The sequence below is a fragment of the Mixophyes fleayi genome, chromosome 5 (genome assembly GCF_038048845.1).
Source record: "Mixophyes fleayi isolate aMixFle1 chromosome 5, aMixFle1.hap1, whole genome shotgun sequence".
Classification (NCBI taxonomy): Eukaryota; Metazoa; Chordata; class Amphibia; order Anura; family Limnodynastidae; genus Mixophyes; species Mixophyes fleayi.
In genome coordinates, this window is record NC_134406.1 from 117,975,643 (window position 1) to 117,995,987 (window position 20,345).

The window sequence follows — 20,345 nt, forward strand, 5'->3', positions numbered from 1 at the left end:
ACGCAACCTTCTCCTTATCAGCCTCCCCCTCTCTCATCTCGCTCCTCTTCGATCTGTACATAACGCCGCTGCTAGGCTTATTTTCCTCTCTCGCCACTCCAGCTCTGTCTCCCCACTCTACCAAGCCCTTCACTGGCTCCCCTTCCCCTACAGAATCCTTTTCAAGCTCCTTACTCTAACTTACAAGGCCCTCGCCAACTCCACTGCTCCCTAAATCTCTAACCTTATCTCTATTCATACTCCATCCCGCCCTCTGCGATCATCCAACGTTCGTCGCCTCTCTTCCCCTCTGATTACCTCTTCTCATGCACGTATCCAAGACTTCTCCCGCGCCGCTCCCTTCAATTGGAACATGCTCCCCCGCTCCATCAGAACTTCCCCTAATCTATCCTCTTTCAAACGAACACTAAAAACCCACCTTTTCTTAAAAGCCTTCCAGTCTCATGCCTAACCTCCCACCGTTCGACTACCTCTCTCTCTCATCCCTTCTTCCTCGACTCCGTCTCCATTTCTCCCGTCTCTCCGTCTCATCCTTGTATCTGTCTGTCTTGCCCTCCCTTTAGATTGTACGCTCCTTGAGCAGGGCTCTCCTACCTCCTGTTTCGATCACTTTTAACTGCGCTCTCAGCTACTCAGCTCTCCTCCTCTTGGTCCTTCTGCCCTCTGTCTCCTCCTGCTTCTCTCCGCTCCCCTCAGTGGCACTTAACCTGTCATCCGTGCCTACCCTCTTGGGCCATAGTTACCTGCCTGTACTGACTTTTCGCCTCCCTCTCGTTAGCTGAGCCTGAGCCCCAAAGTTATAGCGCTTACTGTTACTTGTACTGTGCTGTTTCACCTTGTATTGTGCCATTGTTTATCCTTGTACGGCACTACGGATACTTTGTGGTGCCTTTTAAATAAAAATTAATAATAATAATAATAATAATACAATATTTTTCACTACAAGTGATTTGGGGTCATTAAAATGGATTCAAAGCAGTCCACATACGAGCAGAATCAGCAACCAGGTTCTGTCCCCAGTCCTGATGGAAGTGTTCCCAGTACGTCATCTGGGAAAGACGATGTAAAAGTACAGTCTTTTTCTAAATCTGGGAAAAAAACACACCCCCAAAAAATTTTTACTGTGTTAAAGCGAAAAAGAAGTGTAACTGAGGAAAAGTTAAGTGCCGATAAAAAATAAATTGCCAACATGACATTCTGCACACGCAGTGGCAAAGAAAGAATGAGGCCTTCGCCCTTCTCTACTGTTACGCGTTAAAGCCGAGCTGCAAGAAAACAGTAAGGCATTAGAGGATAATGTATGCTCTGAATCTGATATGACAACAATTCCTGTGGAAAGTCCATCCACCAGTGCTATGTCTAATCATGAGCATTCTGTTAGTGTAACCATAAAGAAGGGCCCTTTCAGGAGTTCTGCTGATGTGTGCCTGAACAGCCCGAGTGTAGCCGGTGATACACCAATTGAGGATGCCACTTTGGAATTAGAAGAGGATGAGAGGGGGATTTGTGTAGGAGACGAGGGCGCTAATAAGGATGTTGATGAGGATGAGGTTGTTTGTGTAAATCCTGCACCAGTCGCAGCAGTTCTGGCACGTGACACAAAAAAGGCCATTGTCATCCCTGGCCATAAAACAGAAAAATCCACTTCTTATGTGTGGAATTTCCAAATCCAGACAACAATTGTATAGCCATTTCTAGTGTATGTCAAGCCACAGTCAGTCGAGGGAGGGACCTTAACCATCTTGGAACCTCGTCTATGTTACGCCATTTAACGAGAGTTCACGACAAAGTGTTGGGAAAAGCTGCAAGTTCTTCCCAAAAAATTACAAGCACTCCATCATCAGCTAGGACATCCCGACGGCTACAAAATACACCCACCACACCATCCTCATCAATATCCTCAGTAGTGCTCGGAGATAGCCCTGCATCCCACTTATTAAGGCTGGATGACTCCTGCACTCTAATTGATTCCTCTGAAGAAAGCGTTAGTCCCACTGCTGCTGCTGTTGCTGCTGGGGGTGAATCGTCAGCCCAGAGGAAGGCCAAGAAAATGAGCAGTCCTACATTTCAACAATTAACTGTGAAAAATCATTTGCTAGGGGAAGCAAATATGACAGCAGTCACCCAGTCGCCAAGCGAATCACACACGCCATGGCTGCCAAGCTAGTGTTAGATCTGCGTCCAATATACACAATAAACGCAGCTGGTTTTTCACAGTTAATTGAGGTTTTGTGTCCGCGCTACAGAATTCCATCGCGACCCATTTTTCCCGTAAAGCTATTCCACAATTATACCAAAAAGTGTGTTCAAATGTAGAGATTGCGCTGAAAAATGCCATTCTGCCCACTGTACACTTAACCACAGATATGTAGACAAGTGGAAGTGGTCAAACCAAAGACTATATGACTGTGACAGCCCACTGGGTTGGTCATTCACCTTCACCAGCAGGAACAGCAGCAGCACAACGTAACATTTGTCACAGGCAGACCACTCTTTGTATCACCGGCTTCACTAACAGGCATACAGCTGACAATTTGTTACGCAAACTAAGAGATGTGATTGATACATGGCTTATACCACTTGGACTCTCCCCAGGATATGTCATTTCTGATAACGCCAACAATATAGTGTGAGCATTACAGCTGGGTGATTTCCAGCACATTCCCTGTTTTGCTCACACCATCAACTTAGCGGTGCAGAGCTTCCTACGAAATAACCATGAGGTGCAGGAGATGCTTTCGGTGACCCGTAAAATTTCAGGCCATTTCAGGCATTCTGCCACAGCATGTAGGAAATTGCAGCAGCTCCAAGAGCAGTTTAACTTGCCCTGCCACCAACTTAAGCAAGAGGTGGTAACTAGGTGGAATTCCACCCTGTACATGCTTCAGAGGATGGAGGAACAGCGCAAAGCCATCCAAGCGTATTGCACAAGCCATGACATTGGGAAATGAGGGGGGATGTATTTCACTCTTGCACAGTGGGGAATTCTTTCTGTGCTGTGCAAGGTGCTGAAACCATTTCAAGTTGTGACGTGTGAAGTGAGTGCAGACTCTGCTAGTTTGAGCCAAGTCATTCCTTTAATTAGACTATTGGAAAAGCAGCCTTAGAAACTGAAGGAGGAGATGAAAGCAAACAATTCAGCAAAGTATGTTGGCCTTGTCGATCAAGTACTTAATTCGCTTCACAATGATCCTCGAGTTTTTAAGATCTTGAACTCGGATCACTACAAAATGACCGAGATGTGAACTTTTGCAAGGAGCTATTGTTTAGCAAGTTGTCTGCTGAACTGGGCCTTGGCTTGATGACGTGTCCTCCTTCAGTTTCTCAGGCAGCTGCTGCTCGGAAAAAAATTAATTTTAGAAAAAGAAGCAGGGAACACGCAGAGGGCAGACCAGAACAGTTTAACATCTGGGCTGGTTTGAAGGATTTTTCAAAAAAATGTGTGACCTTGCCCATGACTCCATCTAATATGAGTATTAACATGCAAAGGATGGTGGAGGATTATCAGTATGGGTAGGGTGTCATACACAGACTGCCTTTGTCCATTTCAATTTATATTGTACAGTCTATATAACGGCTGAAATTTTTAGTATTTTCTACAACTGGAGGGGGGCCTATAGAGACAGAAACCAAACTGCATTTGTCCATTTCTTTACATATTTAACTATAAGTGTAGGGTGTAATATACACCCAAAGACGATGGCTGCATTGCCAATATGCATAGATGGAGAGGAAGACAATCTGGTTTGTGTGTAGAATTAATGAAGGCCTACCTACCAGAAATTAAACTGTTTTTTGGATAATTTCTTAGCTTTACAATTACATTACTTATCCAAGAAACAGGTGGAGCACTAAATTTGGTTAGTTTAGGCACAAAAACATTGATTTTTGAACAAAATAGCAAAGCAAAACCAACCAAAACCAAAACCAAAACACGCAAGGGCGGTTTGGCAAAACCAAAACCAAAACCAAAACACGACGGTGATCCAGATCCAAAACCAAAACCAAAACCAAAACACGGGGGTCAGTAAGCATCTCTAGTATAAACCACCTTAAAAAAAGGCTGAAAATTAGAACTTCATCATAGAAATATTGCTTTTAATCCAATATATACAGAAATACAACCCTCTGCACTAAAGAGATATAACATGCAATTATCTCATATATGGGCATTTTGTCATAAAATGTCAATTCTCATTTAGGGTACACTATGTAGTATAAAAGCATATGCACTAGAAAAAAGAAGAAGGAAAATACTACTTGTGAGAGGCACTCCTATTAGATAAATTAAAATAATTAAGTTATATCATATAATGGAAGGAAGAGTAACATTAAAGAATTTTTTCATATAGGATCTAAAAGGTAGATAAAAAAAGACTCATTAATTTAATTTGACATAATTAAAACCTAACCTAAAATTGAAATATAAAATGTGTGAGATTATTTAGGGATGCAGAGTGGATGGTCACCTAGGACAATATATAAATCTCTGAATTAGCAGTAATGCGTCTTACTTCACAAAGGTGAATAAACAAGCTATAGATCTATCCCAATCTTTGGACATGGTGGATGTCTATATTCAAATGAGACTGCAGTTAAATTAATTTAATTTGTCTGATATACCTGTAGCTTAGTCTACCCAAATGATTTTAGAGAAATAGGGACATGCAAAGTGGAGACTATCTCTGGAACGTCACTAATTTATTTACTGCACAAAGGGCTGTGCCAGGAAATTAAAGAATTGCTTATAGTATATGCACTTTTCACACAGAGCATTATAAGTGTATTGATGGGAAGCAGTGCGTAAGCACAGATAAAACAAATGGTACTTGTCATCAGGGCCGGACTGGCCATCTGGCCCTTCTGGCAAATGGCAGAACGGCCGATGGCTAAATGGGCCGGTGCAAGCAGGGGTGATTTTTTTTCTTTTTTTTTTGTTGTACTTTTTTTTTCCTCCAGCAGGTGGCGCACGCACCCGCGATCGCGCGTGCACCCGCGATTGGGGAAGCCTGGAGCATACAACAGTCAAGGTAACTTAAAAAAAGATGACTGTAATATACTGCACACAAAACATTTGGTAATGGCATTCTTTTTTTATATATGAGCAAACACTATTTAATGAATAGAATTAACTGATTAGCTAATTTTTATGATGGTTATTTAGCAATGAACTTAACTGATATATTGAGATATTGAAATACACTGTTATAACTTTATTTTGCTTTACTTTAAGGGACGTGTTCAATTGTTGGCATTATAGCCAAAAATCCGCTATTACGGTAATAGTGCGCATAAATACCGTTATTACGGTAGTTTTCTCGCTGGATTTCAGCTTGCGGCTCAGGGAGCTGCGAGCTGAAATCCAGCTTACTATTACCGTAATACCGGTAATAGTTTTAACGCCGCGGGGATTCTAAACAATTGAATATGCCCCTATGGGGCATATTCAATTGTCCCAAAGTTCGAGCGCTCAAAAAATATTACCGTTAATACGGTAATCTCTCGCTGGATTTCAGCTCGCAGCTCCCTGAGCTGATCTATTTTATCTACTGTATGGCTCTGTGGAGCATTGTGGTGCCTTAGAAATCTATGATAAATAATAATATTGATGCCACCTAACTGAACCTGAGGATGGCAGTTAACCTCAATATTTTTATTTTAATAATTTTTGCTAAGCGACTGAATGGTACATTTTTTTATACATTATGGATTAGTTAGTAACTCTCTCATTTCTGAATTATGATATTATGCTCTTAATTTTAGACCATAGGGGCCCCTCTGTGTAAGTGCCCCAGGCCCCCCAAAGACTTTATCCAACTCTGGGGGGAGCTGTCCACAGACAGTGTGTGGTGACAGTGTGTGTCATCATATACTGTCCAGCAGCTGGCAGAGCAGCCCTGGAGCTAGAAAATCTCACAAGACTAAGAGTTACCTGCTCACTCTGCAAGGTGTTCTTTTTTACTCTGATGTCAGCTGCATAGATAAGTACAGCAGGCTGGGGGGGTGTCATAATGTGCCTGGGGGGGTTATAATGTGTCTGGTGGGGGGGTTATAATGTGTCTTGGGGGTTATAATATGTCTTGAGTGTGGCATGATAATGTGCCTTGTGGGTGGCATGATAATGTGACTGGGGGGTAGCGCAATTTGTCTGGGGGGTGTTGTGTGATTTGTCTGGGAGAGTGTTGTGGTGTGAGGGGTGATGTGGCAGGGGGTAGCGTGATGCAGGATGTGGCGTGATGTGTCTGAGGGGTGGAGTTATGTAGCTGGTGATAAATGTAATATTTTATTATAATGTATGTATTTTATACTGTGTGATCTGTGTCCTGTGTACATTGTTCACTTATTGCTCGGTTTTCCATATATTCATTTTCCAACAGGACCCAACATTCCAGGATCTATGCAAGAATCCAGTACCAGGTTGTGAAAGCTGCAATAACCGGTAGGTGAGAGTAACACCATTTTAATACATAATGGGGGAATTCGATTAGCTGCAAAGTGAACATCCGCGAGACACTTTGCGGCTGAAATTTGACAGAAATCACTATTTATTTCTCCCCCCAAGGAAAAATAAGCAGATTTCTACCGTAATTGCCAGCAATGTGGGCTGCGCGATACCCATGTATCACATCGCCAGCAATTGAGTCTCCCCCAATATGTTTTGCCACGCCCCATATTGGCCACACCACCGACATTATGCGGCCACACCCCTTCACCGGCACCGCTGCGCGTTGGTATACATCTCTCTTCCTGCGCACCGGTGGGGATGCGGGAGGGCAAAAGTTCACTGTACCCCGGCCCCAAATTTCTCTTGCCAAACCTGTGCATACCATTATCTGATACTGGTGCACCCTTTGCTGCAAATAGAGAGTCAAGCTGCATGTAATACATTAATATCTCACGGGACACCATTTAACAATGAGCTTTGCAAAATGTACTGTAATTATTATTAATATTATCTGGAACAGAGGTGGGCCTATGTGCTTTAAATGCCAGGGCTGATTTTTAGTCCTAGTCCGGCCCTGCTTGTTATCTATAAAACCAAATTGTGATATCAAGTATCCAGGGCTTCCTGTAGCTGGTCACATACAATTCAATACTTGTTAACTAATGACTTCCACATCTGTTGATCTGTATATATGTTCTCCCTCCACCCTAGGTACAGGAAAAGCACTACAGTTTTAATGATAGCACTCCACTAATTGGTTTTCTGTTTGTTCACTTATCCATTCCACTAATTTATGTATTATTCACCCGTCCTCCTATTTCTGCAACCATTGTGATCTACAGTCATACTCTTGAAATACAATTGAAATTATTGTAAAAAATCCATAATAAATATGTAACGCCTTCCAGTGTTATGGTGTGGCCTTGCCTCCTGGTGACAGCAGGTGAGGTCACAGAGGGAAGATATTGTAGGGGAGAGGTGAGTACCTCAGAGTGGCACCAGAGACAAATGCAGTTATCGGAGAGGTGTCCCCATTCGATAATGCAGTTGGGTACATCATCAATTGTGGCGTAGCTTAGCAGCACAATGTGAAGCACCAGTTTCGGAGATAGGGCAGTCAGATGGGAACCAGAGACTATAACGACACTGTTTTTTCACCTTTAGTCATGGTGGTCATCCTGGAGTTCCGGAACATGGTAAGTCTAGTGTACCGGGAGAGGGGTGCGCGGTGGATGCAGTGAGGGCACTTGTGAATGACACCATTAGGGGGTTTCAAGAGTCCCTAAATTAAAGAGGCCCCATAAGAGAAGAGAAGTTTTAGCAGGGGAATCCTGCACCATCATGGGGTACCCCAGAAAGAGTCACAAGTGAGAATGGAGGAGAGTCCCAAGAAGAAAAGGCCCCAAGAGAGAGGAGAGCATTTTGGGGAAAATTGCCTGGAAGAGATTGCCTGTATAGGAGGCATGGATTGACTGACAGAGGCCCTAGGAGGTGTGAGTGTATGTGTGTTTGGACCTTGTATATGGACTCTTGGAGATTTCCCCCATATTGTAAGGGGGGGGTCACTGCAGAGGCAGCATGGCTAACAGCAGGAGCTGAGATGGGGAGCAGGTTGCCCTGTATGAGCCTCCTTGGAAAGTGCCCCCATACTATGATGGTGTGTGGCAACTAGACAGTGTGGCTTAACTAGAGGGAAGGAGTCCCCACAGTGAGTAAGATAAAGAGCCCTGTGGTTACAAGGCAGTGCCCTTAGGAGAAGCAGAGTCCCTGGCTACTGTGACAGTGTGAGATGTCTATAGAATAAAAGGATGATTCAAGACCACTTATCCTGTACAAACATAGGTAAGTAAATGCAAATTCAAAATACAGATGGGAAAGAACAAAAGTTAATGAAAAACATATACATATGAAATAAGTAACTCAAAGTGCTTAAAAATACTAACTCCTTCAATATATGTCGAAATTCCTTCGCTTGACCCTTCCATACTTTTTGGTTACCCATGCCTCTCCCCTTATTTCTGGTTCCTATGTTGTACTTCTTACTTTGACCCTGGACTCGTTTTCCATTCAGGAGACGTGTCTCCCTTTCTTTCCTACCTGTCTCTTTCTGTCACCCGCCGTGGTATCGGGCAGCTCACCCGACCCCCGGAAAACTTACCTGGCTCCGGCGGTCCGCTCCATCCTGGGCGCCGCCATCTTGGATTCGGGTCTGCGCATAAAACTTATGAAAACTCTGACTGCCTTCCTATTGGCCAGGCAATCCTGGCGCCGAATACAAAAAGGCACTTCCTCCAAAGCTTCAGTGCCTGTTCCTCAGGTGCCTTTGGGTACCTAAGAAGTGGCTTCTATTCTACTCCTCTCATCTGCAAAGCCGACACTCTGTTCCAGTACCGGCTAATCTACTCGTCTGCAAAGCTGACACTCCATTCCAGTACCAGCTACTTTACTCGTCTGCAAAGCTGACACTCTACTCAGGTACCAACTATTCTATTCTACTCGTCTGCAAAGCTGAATGGAGATTCAAGTACCTGCTATTCTACTCGTCTGCAAAGCTGACACTCTGTTCCAGTACCGGCTACTCTACTCGTCTGCAAAGCTGACACTCTATTCCAGTACCAGCTACTTTACTCGTCTGCAAAGCTGACACTCTACTCAGATACCACCTATTCTATTCTACTCGTCTGCAAAGCTGACACTCCATTCAAGTACCTGCTACTCTACTCGTCTGCAAAGCTGACACTTTATTCTAGTACCTGCTACTCTACTCGTCTGCAAAGCTGACATTCTACTCAGGTACCAACTATTCTATTCTACTCGTCTGCAAAGCTGACACTCTATTTAAGTACTTGCTACTCTACTCATCCGCAAAGCTGACACTCTACTCAGGTACCAACTATTCTATTCTACTCGTCTGCAAAGCTGACACTCTACTCAGGTACCAACTATTCTATTCTACTCGTCTGCAAAGCTGACACTCCATTCAAGTACCTGCGACTCTACTCGTCTGGAAAGCTGACACTCCACTCAGGTGCCGACTACTCTATTGTACTCGTCTGCAAGCTGACACTCTATTCAAGTACCTGCTACTTTATTTGTCTGCAAGGCTGACACTCCTTTCAAGTTCCTCCTACTCTCCTGCCTTTCAAAGAGGGTCTCGCTCAGTACTCTGGCAGGGGCCGCGACCTGCGAGCAGACGCAGCTAAGACCATACTGCTTTGCGGCAGTTCCTGGTGAACACCATCTGCTCGTTAGATTCCGTGCCCTGTTAGAGTAAACGCTAACTGTGCAGATCCTAGGATTCGCATCATAAAGACCCGGAATCAATTGAGACCATGACACTTTCCCTCCTAAAGTCACTATTTCTCTCGCCTACTCTCCATACTTAGACCCTACATGACTCTAAAAATTCTCTCCCTCAATGCTAATGGCCTGAACTTTCCCAATAGATGCACCATGACTCTACAACACTTTAAACGCCTCAAGTCCAATCTTGTTTTCCTCGAAGAGATACACTTCAAGATTCCACACCCACAACTGACCTGCAAGACTTATCGATAACAAACATAAGGGCACGGCTATTCTTATTCTTTACAACATAACTTTCACTTTGGACTCTTTGCCGACCCTCTCAGCAGATACCATATTCTAGTGGGCTCCCTCGGTTCCACCAAACTCACTTTAGCCTCACTCTACGCTCCTAACATGAAACAGGGTACCGTCTTCTCTGGTTTCTTTGAATAGCTGGCTTCTCATATTCAGGGCCACATTATTGTAGGTGGCGATTTTAACACCACACCGGAACCCGATGTGGATCGCTCCTCTGTGTCCTCCTCCTCAACTGCCTCCTCTCATTGGGAGTCTAGGCACCACACCTCCCTCCTCAAATCTCATGAGCTTCATGATGCCTGGCATCTCTTTCACCCCACTGATAGGCAATTTATCCACTTTTTGGCCCCTCATATCCTCCACACTTGTATCAATCTCATCCTCATTGACCGCCTATCCACTCAAAACCTCATTGACTTCGACATCTCCCCTGTCACGTGGTCTAACCATGCTTCAGTTTTTCTGGAGACTGATCTTCCCTGACCCCGCTCCTTCCGCCCGAAGTGGCACCTCAACGACACTCTTCTCTTGAAACCAGACCAGGCCTCTTCCATCTCCAGCTCTATCAAAGACTTTGTCTCATTGAACTCCTCTCGCTATCCTCAAGGAGTCTCATAAGGCCATCATATGAGGCACGCACATCATCATCATCATCATTTATTTATATAGCGCCAACATATTCTGTAGCTGCAGACAAGCTCATCGGCTTGTCTGCAGCCAGAGGGAAAGCCGAGCTTGCATGCATAATGGAACTATAGACACAGACTGCGGCTCTCACATCTTTGCACCAGTGCTTTCTGAAACATAAAGCCCGTCTTAGATTAATTGCCCATCGTGGGCAATTACACCAACTTCTCTCTAAAAATCCAAAACCCTACAGTGGCTGGCTTCATCAGAGGTTTTATGAGAGGGGGGGGGACGGGCAGATAGGCTTCTAGCACAGAAATTGAGGGACAGGCGCACTCAAAACAATATTACTTCAATTAAGACCCCCTACGGCGACCTCACATACGATCCTAAATGCATAGCTGATGTCTTTGAAGACTTCTATTCTTCTCTCTATAATCTTGAGCCTCGTATCGCCAAACCCAAAGTTTTGCACTCTAAGATCAAAGAAGTTTTGTCTTCTCTCAATCTACCTAAGCTCAAAGCGACTCAATCGGACTCCCTGAACAAACCCATTACCTCAGAAGAAATCAAGCAAACCATCAAAGAACTTAAAAATGCTTCGGCGCCCGGACCCGATGGCTTCACGCCCATTTATTACAAAACCTTTGCAAACGCCCTCATGCCCATGCTCCTGTAGCTCTTTAATTCCATATTTCGAGGCTACAAATTCAACGTGGCTACTACTCGTGCTGACTTTGTGATAATCCTATACCAGATTGTGAAAATTACAGACCCATATCTTTATTAAATGTGGGCTTTAAACTGTTCGCTAAGCTCATCGCCAACTGCCTAAATGTTATCACTTCACTGGTCCATCCGGACCAAGTGGGTTTTATCCCAAGCCGCCAAGTTTTGGATAACGCGAGGCGTGCCATTAATCTGATCTATATTTCTGACTTGCACAGTACACCCACCCTGCTCTTAGCTTTGGACGTGGAGAATGCGTTCGACAGGCTGGCCTTATATGTGGCAGACTCTTGTGGCCATGGGCATGGGCAGACTCTTGTGGCCATACGAGGCATTGCTTCCCTATACTTTAATCCCACCGCATCCGTCTTGGCCAGTGTCTTTCAATCCTCCCCCTCCGCGATTCGAATCGACACGCGCCAAGACTGCCCACTCTTCCCTTTCACTTTTGCGTTCATGAGTAAATCACTCACCCGCAAGATACGGCTCAACCCCAATATTTCAGGAGTTCACGAAGGCCCTTCTGAACACAAACTGTCTCTCTATGCGGACGACATTCTCCTATCCATCACAAATCCTCACATATTCCTTCCCAACTTACTCAATGACATTACCCACTTTGGCGACCTGTCTAAATAAGATCAACACTTCTAAATCAGAAATCCTAGACCTCCCCCCTGCACTTTTGCTACGGCTGAAGACTAGCTTCCCCTTTAGATGGCAGCCTCACAAATTGAAATACTTGGGGGTTTATCACAGCCGCTCCCATGACCAGATTTATACTGCTAATTTCCATTCCTGGGGTCCCTAAGCACACACAAAACTCCATTACACACATCCTAAGTGCTATGAAGTGGCAGATTGCTCTTTTTTGGAAGAATCCAGAACAACCTCTCCTTCCATCTATTATCAGTTGCCTATGGCATATTTACCATATGGAATATATCACGAGCATCCTCCGCCATACCCCTGCCCAATTTAGCTGTGTATGGAGCCTCTGGAATGAGTTCCACGGCTATGCTTTTCCACTTGCATTCTAGGCCCCTTGGCGAATCCACAACCCCTCTGATTAGTTCGACTCTCCAACTAGCCCACCTTACAAGTAATGACTTGCCCCTTTCCTTCCCCTTTCCTCTCTTCCCTCTTCTTCTTTACACTCTTCTTTTTACTCCTTCCCTTTTGAAAATTCGACTTGTGTTATATTGTGTGCATTACTCGATATTCAGCAATTCTCTTAATTACCTTTTTATGTACACCTTTTTCTTTTTTTCCTTGTTTGTAAAACCCAATAGAAATGTATATGTGTTAAAAAACAAGTGAAGAATTGAAAGTGTATCACACCAACACACCGCTCCCCTTTGTGATTGTGCTCAAATTAGGGTATCTTGAATAAAACATATAGCACTCCGTGTATCCAGCCAACATGTGAAATGACTTCTAGTCACAACTGATTCAGTAATTAATAAATTCACCCCACATATAGCAAAGAAAGGAAACAGATGAAAAAAATCTAACATATTTTATTTAATTTTTAAAACATTAACAACATATTAAATGTCTAACTTAGAACTTTTCAACTTAATAAATAACTGACATATGAGTCATTAAAAACCTATATAAGTTTTGGTTTTGCTGAAAATCCTTATGTGTCAGAGCAGCGGCATAAATACATGGCAGTTTAATAAAAAAATAATAACCCTATGGCACATAGTGGCACAGCAGTGTACACAAAATGTGAAAATCCACTACATTACTAGCTCTTGATTCAGTCGACGGCATGTCGGGTCATATTTTTGGTTATATCATATGGCATTGAAGCAGCCATAGTTTTGGCTGCTAAAATGCTCTAAATGTAGTCGCTGAATGCCAAAAATACCTAGAAATTTTATTGGCCACAGATAACATCTCCTGCACCGACCTCTCATTTTAAAAAAGTGCTGCACCACCAAGTTTATTGTGTGTGCAAAACATGGTACGTATTGAAATATACCCAGTCGTAATGCACACACAATGTTTGCTCCATTATCGGCAATGAGGAATCCATTTTACTATGACATTCCTGAGTTTTTCCAACAGACTGACACCGGTATGTTTCTTTGTGAAATCAGCAATACAAAGAGTAGCTTGCCTGTAAATGACCTGGCATTAAGTGCTATCACTGCTAGGCTGAAAAGATGAGGAGGAGGATGAGCAACCAAGTTTGTGTGCAAAGCATGCTACAATCCCTTTGAAACATAATGGCAGAGCAATGGGTGATAAGATAGTGATTTTTGAAGTAGATAGACGTTTTTTCGCTTTTCGTTTTGTATTAAACCTACATGTCAAATACTGCCTTAAAATTATAAAACCTCACTAAACAGAATGCCTACAAATTGCAAAACCCTCCATTGTTTAAAATGCATTAAAAGCAAGTGATAAAGTGAGAGGGTTTGCAAGTGACTATCATCCGCATACAAGGAAAGCTCATATCCTTGTGATGTTATGGTTATTGTAGATTCTAGCATCAGTGGCTACGTCATGAGAGAAAAAGGAGAGGAGACAATGGGCAACCTTTTCTGGTGCCATTCTCAATAGCAAAGAAACTGAGGTGGCACCATTAGTAAGGATGGCTGCAGAAGGATTATGCTATAATGCAGCAACTCCGCATAAGAATCAACCTTGAAAGCCCACTGTTTTGCGAGTACCTGTCATAAAGGGCCAGGAAACTCTATCAAAAGTCTTTTCAGTATCTAGAGACACTACCAGAGTGGGGGTAGAGTGATTGTTAGCTGTAGAAATTAATTCCATCACCTGCCTCATGTTATCTGTGTTCTGGCAACCTGGGATAATGCCCACTTGATCAGGATGAATCAATGTGGGGATCAGAGGGGCTCTGTGGCCCAGTTCAGAAGAGATATATAGGCATGTCCTGATGGGCATGCTTATATATCTTTAAGACCTGTAATGTGTCATTCTTATGGTATGTACACAAAAGCATTCATTTCTGGATACCATGATGTGCTCGCCTTCTCTGTGACTCCAAATAATTCCCTTTTTAAAAACAAAACATACAAACCATGTGTTATGGCCTACGACCACCTAGATGAGCTTTTAGAACAGATAAGGTAGAGATCTTCACCTATAGCAGCCGCCTTTCCCGTAGAGCTTAATATGCTCACATGTACTCGGATGCCCCCAGGTCTTAGGCTCAGAATAGTAAAAGCTCATCAAAGATGGCCACAGTGCAGGTGGAATCATGAGCGCTGGCCCATGCTGGAGCGGATGGTCAGAGGCAGGCCGAGGTCAGGGTCACAGGCAAATTGCGGAATCCAGTATACAAGCCAAACGGTCAGGAAAACTAGCGATGGTTCAGAGTCCAGGTAACAGGCAGAAGGTCAGGGCAACTAGCGATGGTTTGGAGTCCAGGTAACAGGCAGAAGGTCATACACAGAAAGGCAATCCAAACGTATAGACGAACACAGCACAGGAGCAGGTAAGCAAACTGAGTGTCAGAACGCTATAACCGGCAGGGAGGCTAGGCGAGTGCCCGCAGCCGCCACGGCTCCTGACACCATGTGTGTTCTTGAACACAGGCTGGCTGGTAAAGTTTAGCCCAGGGGGGGTGAGACAAAGCTTAACTCATGTAGGCTAGCCAGCCCCTGACCATAAAGAAAGGAAGGTGTCCTTTAAAAAATCGTCCTATCTGCCAAAGTGCTGAACAAAATAATTCATATAGCAACAAAAACAGTTCTTCCTGGGTACATTAAAGATGGAAATGCAGATGAAAGAAAGTGATGTGACATATAAAAATGCACATATAAATGCCATTTTTAACAAGTATTTAATGACAAATTCACAAAATATAAATGTGTGTGTGCAATTAACTGATGTGCAAAAATATGAGCGTGATTGCCCATCATTATATATGTGAATATTTTAGAATTTGCATGTTTAAAAAAGACAGGTTTTATACATTGTGACAGGACTGTGCCACACTGCCAAGATAACATCTCCCACTGGCTTGTCAATATGGACCAGGAACAGTTCTCAAATTGCGCCTGGAGGAGAGGGTCAGCTGGAAGCCCCAACACAAAACAAAGCATGGAAGAGGTTAATTTCAGGAAGGACTTAGTGTTATCCAAAATCTGGATTTGGGTGAAATATAAGTTTTACCCATTGTCTTCCACAGGACTGGCCCAGACATTGTGGCAGGGACACAGCAGGGAAGTGACTGTGGAAGGCCAGCTCATCTCCACTCCCACTCCATCCCCCTAGCCCAGCACCCACCAATGTTTAAAAAGGTGAGACCCAGGGGTTTGCCGGGAGGGAAAAGCATCTTGGGAATTTGACATGGATATAATTAGCCACTCCAGGGGGAGGGGTATTCATGCTGAGGAGTGATTCCTAGAAGGTGTGTGACTGGTGTTGAGTTTCTGTTCTTTACCAGCAGACCCGGTGATCATCGCTGTCCTGTACCTGGGGAAGAAGGCTGTTGCTCCATCTTCGGACCTGTCTTCATTCACCTCACTCCATCAGGAGATGCCTGCCAGGTTCTGGATAAATTGGTGCATCCACAGAAGTGGGGATACTGATACTCAGAGCCCCACCACGCTGGTGGACAGTTGGCCAAGCAGCTGGAAATAGCAAGATACCAGGGGGGTAAATGTATCAAGCTGAGAGTTTTCCGGCTGGTTTGAAAAGTGGAGATGTTGCCTATAGCAACAAATCAGATTCTACCTATTATTTTGTAGAATGCATTAAATAAATGAAAACTGGAATCAGAAAACTCTTAGCTTGATACATTTACCTCCAGGACTTCCTGGACCTACTGTTGACAGGCTCTTTTGCCTGTGAAACGTTTGTGTGGCTAAGGTATGTGGGGAACCTTGCTGGGACTCCTATTAACACTGGTGATCCACTGAAATATTGTTTAAAGTGTGCAGTTTTATATTATGTTGTTTTACTGTAAGAAAAGTAAAGATAGTGTTGTATCTTTTGCTCTCTTCATTGCCTGTGTGATTTCTGAACCCAAGGGGGGCTGGGTAACCTAGTGAACTTTAACTGCTCTACAAATATAGTTCCTGTAGCAGTCACCTGGCCAGGTGCTTCTAACAGTGCTGGTGTAGGTGATCATGCAGTGCACGACAGGAGCTGTGGCAGTCCCAGTCTAACCTCAGAGACTAGGAGTGGGCTGCGGTTGCCTCTGGTTACTGCGTCTGTTGCAATGGGACCTCTGTTAGCTGCGGGTAAGGTCCTGCAAGGGAATCTGTCCTACGATATAGTACATTTGCTTCCAGTACCAGGTCTAAATCTGCTGGGGGAAGACAGCTATTTACTTCACCTGTTCCAAATGCAAGGCCAAATTGCCAAATGACAGTACTTTATCAACTTATTTAATTTACTCATTAAATGGAGCGCACCTTGGCTTCACTGATTTTAAATTTGTTATTTGGTTATCAGACCCCTCCTTCATAGGAGCAGCATACTTTGAAAATGGAGACTCAGGAAGGTTTTAACTGCAACATCTGGAATACACTTGAAAAATAGGCTAGGGACTCGGTGACAGGAGATACCTTGACGTTAGTAGGTGAGCTTATTTCAATTTAGCTTTATTGCACACAAAATTCTTCTACTTATGTATATGCTTACACATAGTGATTTATATATTGTTTGTTCTAGAGAGCCAGGATATCTGCATTTATTTTACCAAATGGACATTCAGAGCCAGATGCCTGATATGCAGCTTGCAAGGCTGAGGATTACAGTCCACACACATCTGGGTAGAAGCAACTGATGTTTCAGAACCGGCCTGTGTGAAGTCTTTAGCTTTATCCATTGCTGAACTGCTGCAACTCCTTACACATTCACACAGGGTAGGTGACAAAATTATTACTTCCTCTTTCTCAGGGTCAGTTATTATTAATCCTCCTTTTTAGTAGCCACCTTGGACTAGGAGCCTAGAAAAATCTGTTCAGTGATTGGCACAAGTTTTTTCTTCGCTTGGGAGATAAGTTGGCTTTGCTTCAGTTCAGAAACCTCACAAGACCCAGGTTCAACACTTGGGGGACACTGAATCTGAATTAACCTCACACAAGGAAGGAGAGCTTCTAGGGGAGTTAGACTTTAAGGACCTTACAGGGAATTTCTACCAAGAGTGGTTGCTCCTGATACATGTCTTTCTAAATTCACAACTATGCCTATCCCCATTGCTGCTTCATTAAATGATAGTATGGAGGAAATGCGAGTTGATGTTAACTTTCATTTTTGTTGCAGCTGGAGCATCACTCAGGCCTATTCTGGCAACTACTTGGGTTATTAGTCAATAGAGATATTGCCTGAACAGTTTTGTTAGGTTTTACATTCGGTTAAGCCCAGATCGTTGCCCTTGGTGTACCATACCAGGGAAGCGTAAGAATATCTGAGTGATGCAGTTCTGATGCTGATTTTGTTCAGTCTAGAATTTTAGCTTTAGTTGTAACAGACAGGTGTGTCCTTTGGCTAAGGTGATAAGAAGCTGCTGCAGAAGTTAAAAGGACTTTGGAAGTCTTACCTTTTGAAGGGAATGTTTTTTTGACTGAAAATTGGACAATATTATTTCTGTGAGAAAACGGGTTGCTACTGGACTGAGAACTTTGTATTCATCACCCGATTCTCACGGTTTAATGTACTTTTTAATCCTTGGCCCAGTCTAAGTATATACACCAGAGCATCGGTGTATTATGTGTATTATTATTTCATGTTATTAGGTACATTTTGCCCTTGCTATTACCATACGATATTGTATGTAGTATAAATATAAAGAATATTGCCATACTGTGTGAAAATAACAGAACAGCAGCAGTCATTTTGCTTGTGTTAGCTATTGTAATTACCATTTGTCTCCAATGTCCATTGTTATGAGGGGCAGCTGAGATTTGGTTTGTAATCAGAACAATGTCTGAGTTAACTAGCTGGCAGCACATGTTAATTAGCTAGGTCAACAGGTAACCTGAGAGGTAATGAGGTTAGAACTTCTAAATGATATGTAATGTGCCTCCACAGTAATATACTGGTTGAAATAGCATGGGGAAATGTATCAATATGTATCAATATAAATGTTATTGTATCAAAAGGTATCACAGACTTATATTGTGTAACACTGCTGATATAATGTGTCAAAAGTCTTATTGTTCCATGTAAGCGTGCAGTGTCATTCCTTGATGTACTATTGTAACCCCATGTGTAGTGTATCCAGCCAAAACAGCTAATTGAGTCAAGCCACTCTATTGTATAATCAAGATAACAGGGACAGTATGTCTAGCAGCTAAAGTGTTGACTGGGAGACCCCTTCTATAAAGGGGAGGTTTGAGACATTTGACCCTACTTCCGGAGTATACAGAAAATAATATAGGGAGAGGAGAATGCCAGGGGAGCTATTCTAGTTTGGAGGAGCCTTGTGTACAAGACATCAGTGAAAAGGACTCTGGGCCAGGCATTGTGGTGCCGCTGGAGGAAACCCTACCAGGACAGGGGCGGTGTGAGCCAGTATCCCAGGCTGAGGGACACCCTAACTGTTTTGCTAATTGGTAGTGGTAATATTGCGGGAGGATAAGACCCTGAAAGAGACAGAGATTATTACTTTGGAGGGCTGACTGCAAGAGGCTGCTGGAGGATACATGCTACCATTTACCCTGTGACTTGTGAACATCTTGTGGTGTTGTGCTGTCATAATAAAGTCTTATTTTGGATATATACTGGTTTACCCAAGTGAGTTGAATCCCATGGAGGGTAACTGCCATCCCAGCTAAGGGTGGTATCCTCACAATTTTCAAGTCACTCAGGATAAAAGTAACTTCCTCCCAGTAAATGCTCCCAAATCTCATTCTTTCTGAATCACCGAATGTAGCTTGAAACCTTCTAAGCTCCTATCAACATACATTGTCAGGGGAATTAGAAGAATGGGAAAGAGCACAGACATCACCTACATAAAGTATGTAAAGTATAGATGATACTTATTGTTTTGTGTAATGTTCTTGGCTTTGAATCAACAGAATTTTAGAATAATGGCTTAACGACCATATATTTACAGTTTTTTCATGTTAAACTTCAAAGGTTTAATATGTTAGTTCTAGTACTACTAGAGACTGATAACTGAGTTCTATATATTGAACAAGTGTAAAAAAATAAAAAAAGAGATAGAAGTTTCTACAATTAAATGGTTCCATAGATACATTTCCATCCTTTCTAAACCACTGATCATTTAGATTGCTTAAAATTAAATACACTTCTTCAGCCCACAGGCCCACTGGCTGGGATAAACTGATGGGCAAAACCCTTGCTTCAGCTATTAGCCATGCAACAGAGAGACATGGCATTGGTTGATATTCAACAGCCTACCACATGTATGTTATATCACACATGTGAAATCAGAAATTATGCTCATTTCATGGAACTTAGAGGGGCTTAGACATCAATTAAAAGATACAAACCAGAGGTAGCTCTAAAACATGAATCCCATTGGTGTACAGGAGATCCTAATGTTGTGAGAGACACGTGGATTAAAGAATATAATTTAGCCTCAAATAATTAAAAACAAAGGGGAGTTATAAATTTAGCAAACATATCTATTATGCTATATGATATATAATGCGACCATGACTGCCTATACATACTTATGAAAACAACAATCGAAAATTATTTATTATTATTATGGAAATGATGGTATGTAATCTGGCATAAGTACAACTCAGTATTAGCCCCAAAATGCCTACTAAACACAAGCAAATAAGGCAGTACAGTTCATAACTACCACATAGTTTTAAATATGTATATTTCTACAAAACAACCAAAATGACAGCCATTCAATATTGTAAACATAGAAAAATTATGCGAAAACATAATACTCTATAATACTGATACAAATTACTATTCAAATTACTATTACCTCAAAATTTGGTGACTTCATGCTAAATATGACAAC

General features: G+C 42.8%; 1 protein-coding gene across 1 annotated transcript in view; it reads right to left on the reverse strand.

Moving 5' to 3' along the window:
* ADCY2 (adenylate cyclase 2) overlaps positions 1-20,345 on the reverse strand; it is a 1,242,889-nt gene that overhangs the window by 220,662 nt on the left and 1,001,882 nt on the right. The gene's annotated exons all lie outside the window — the stretch shown is intronic.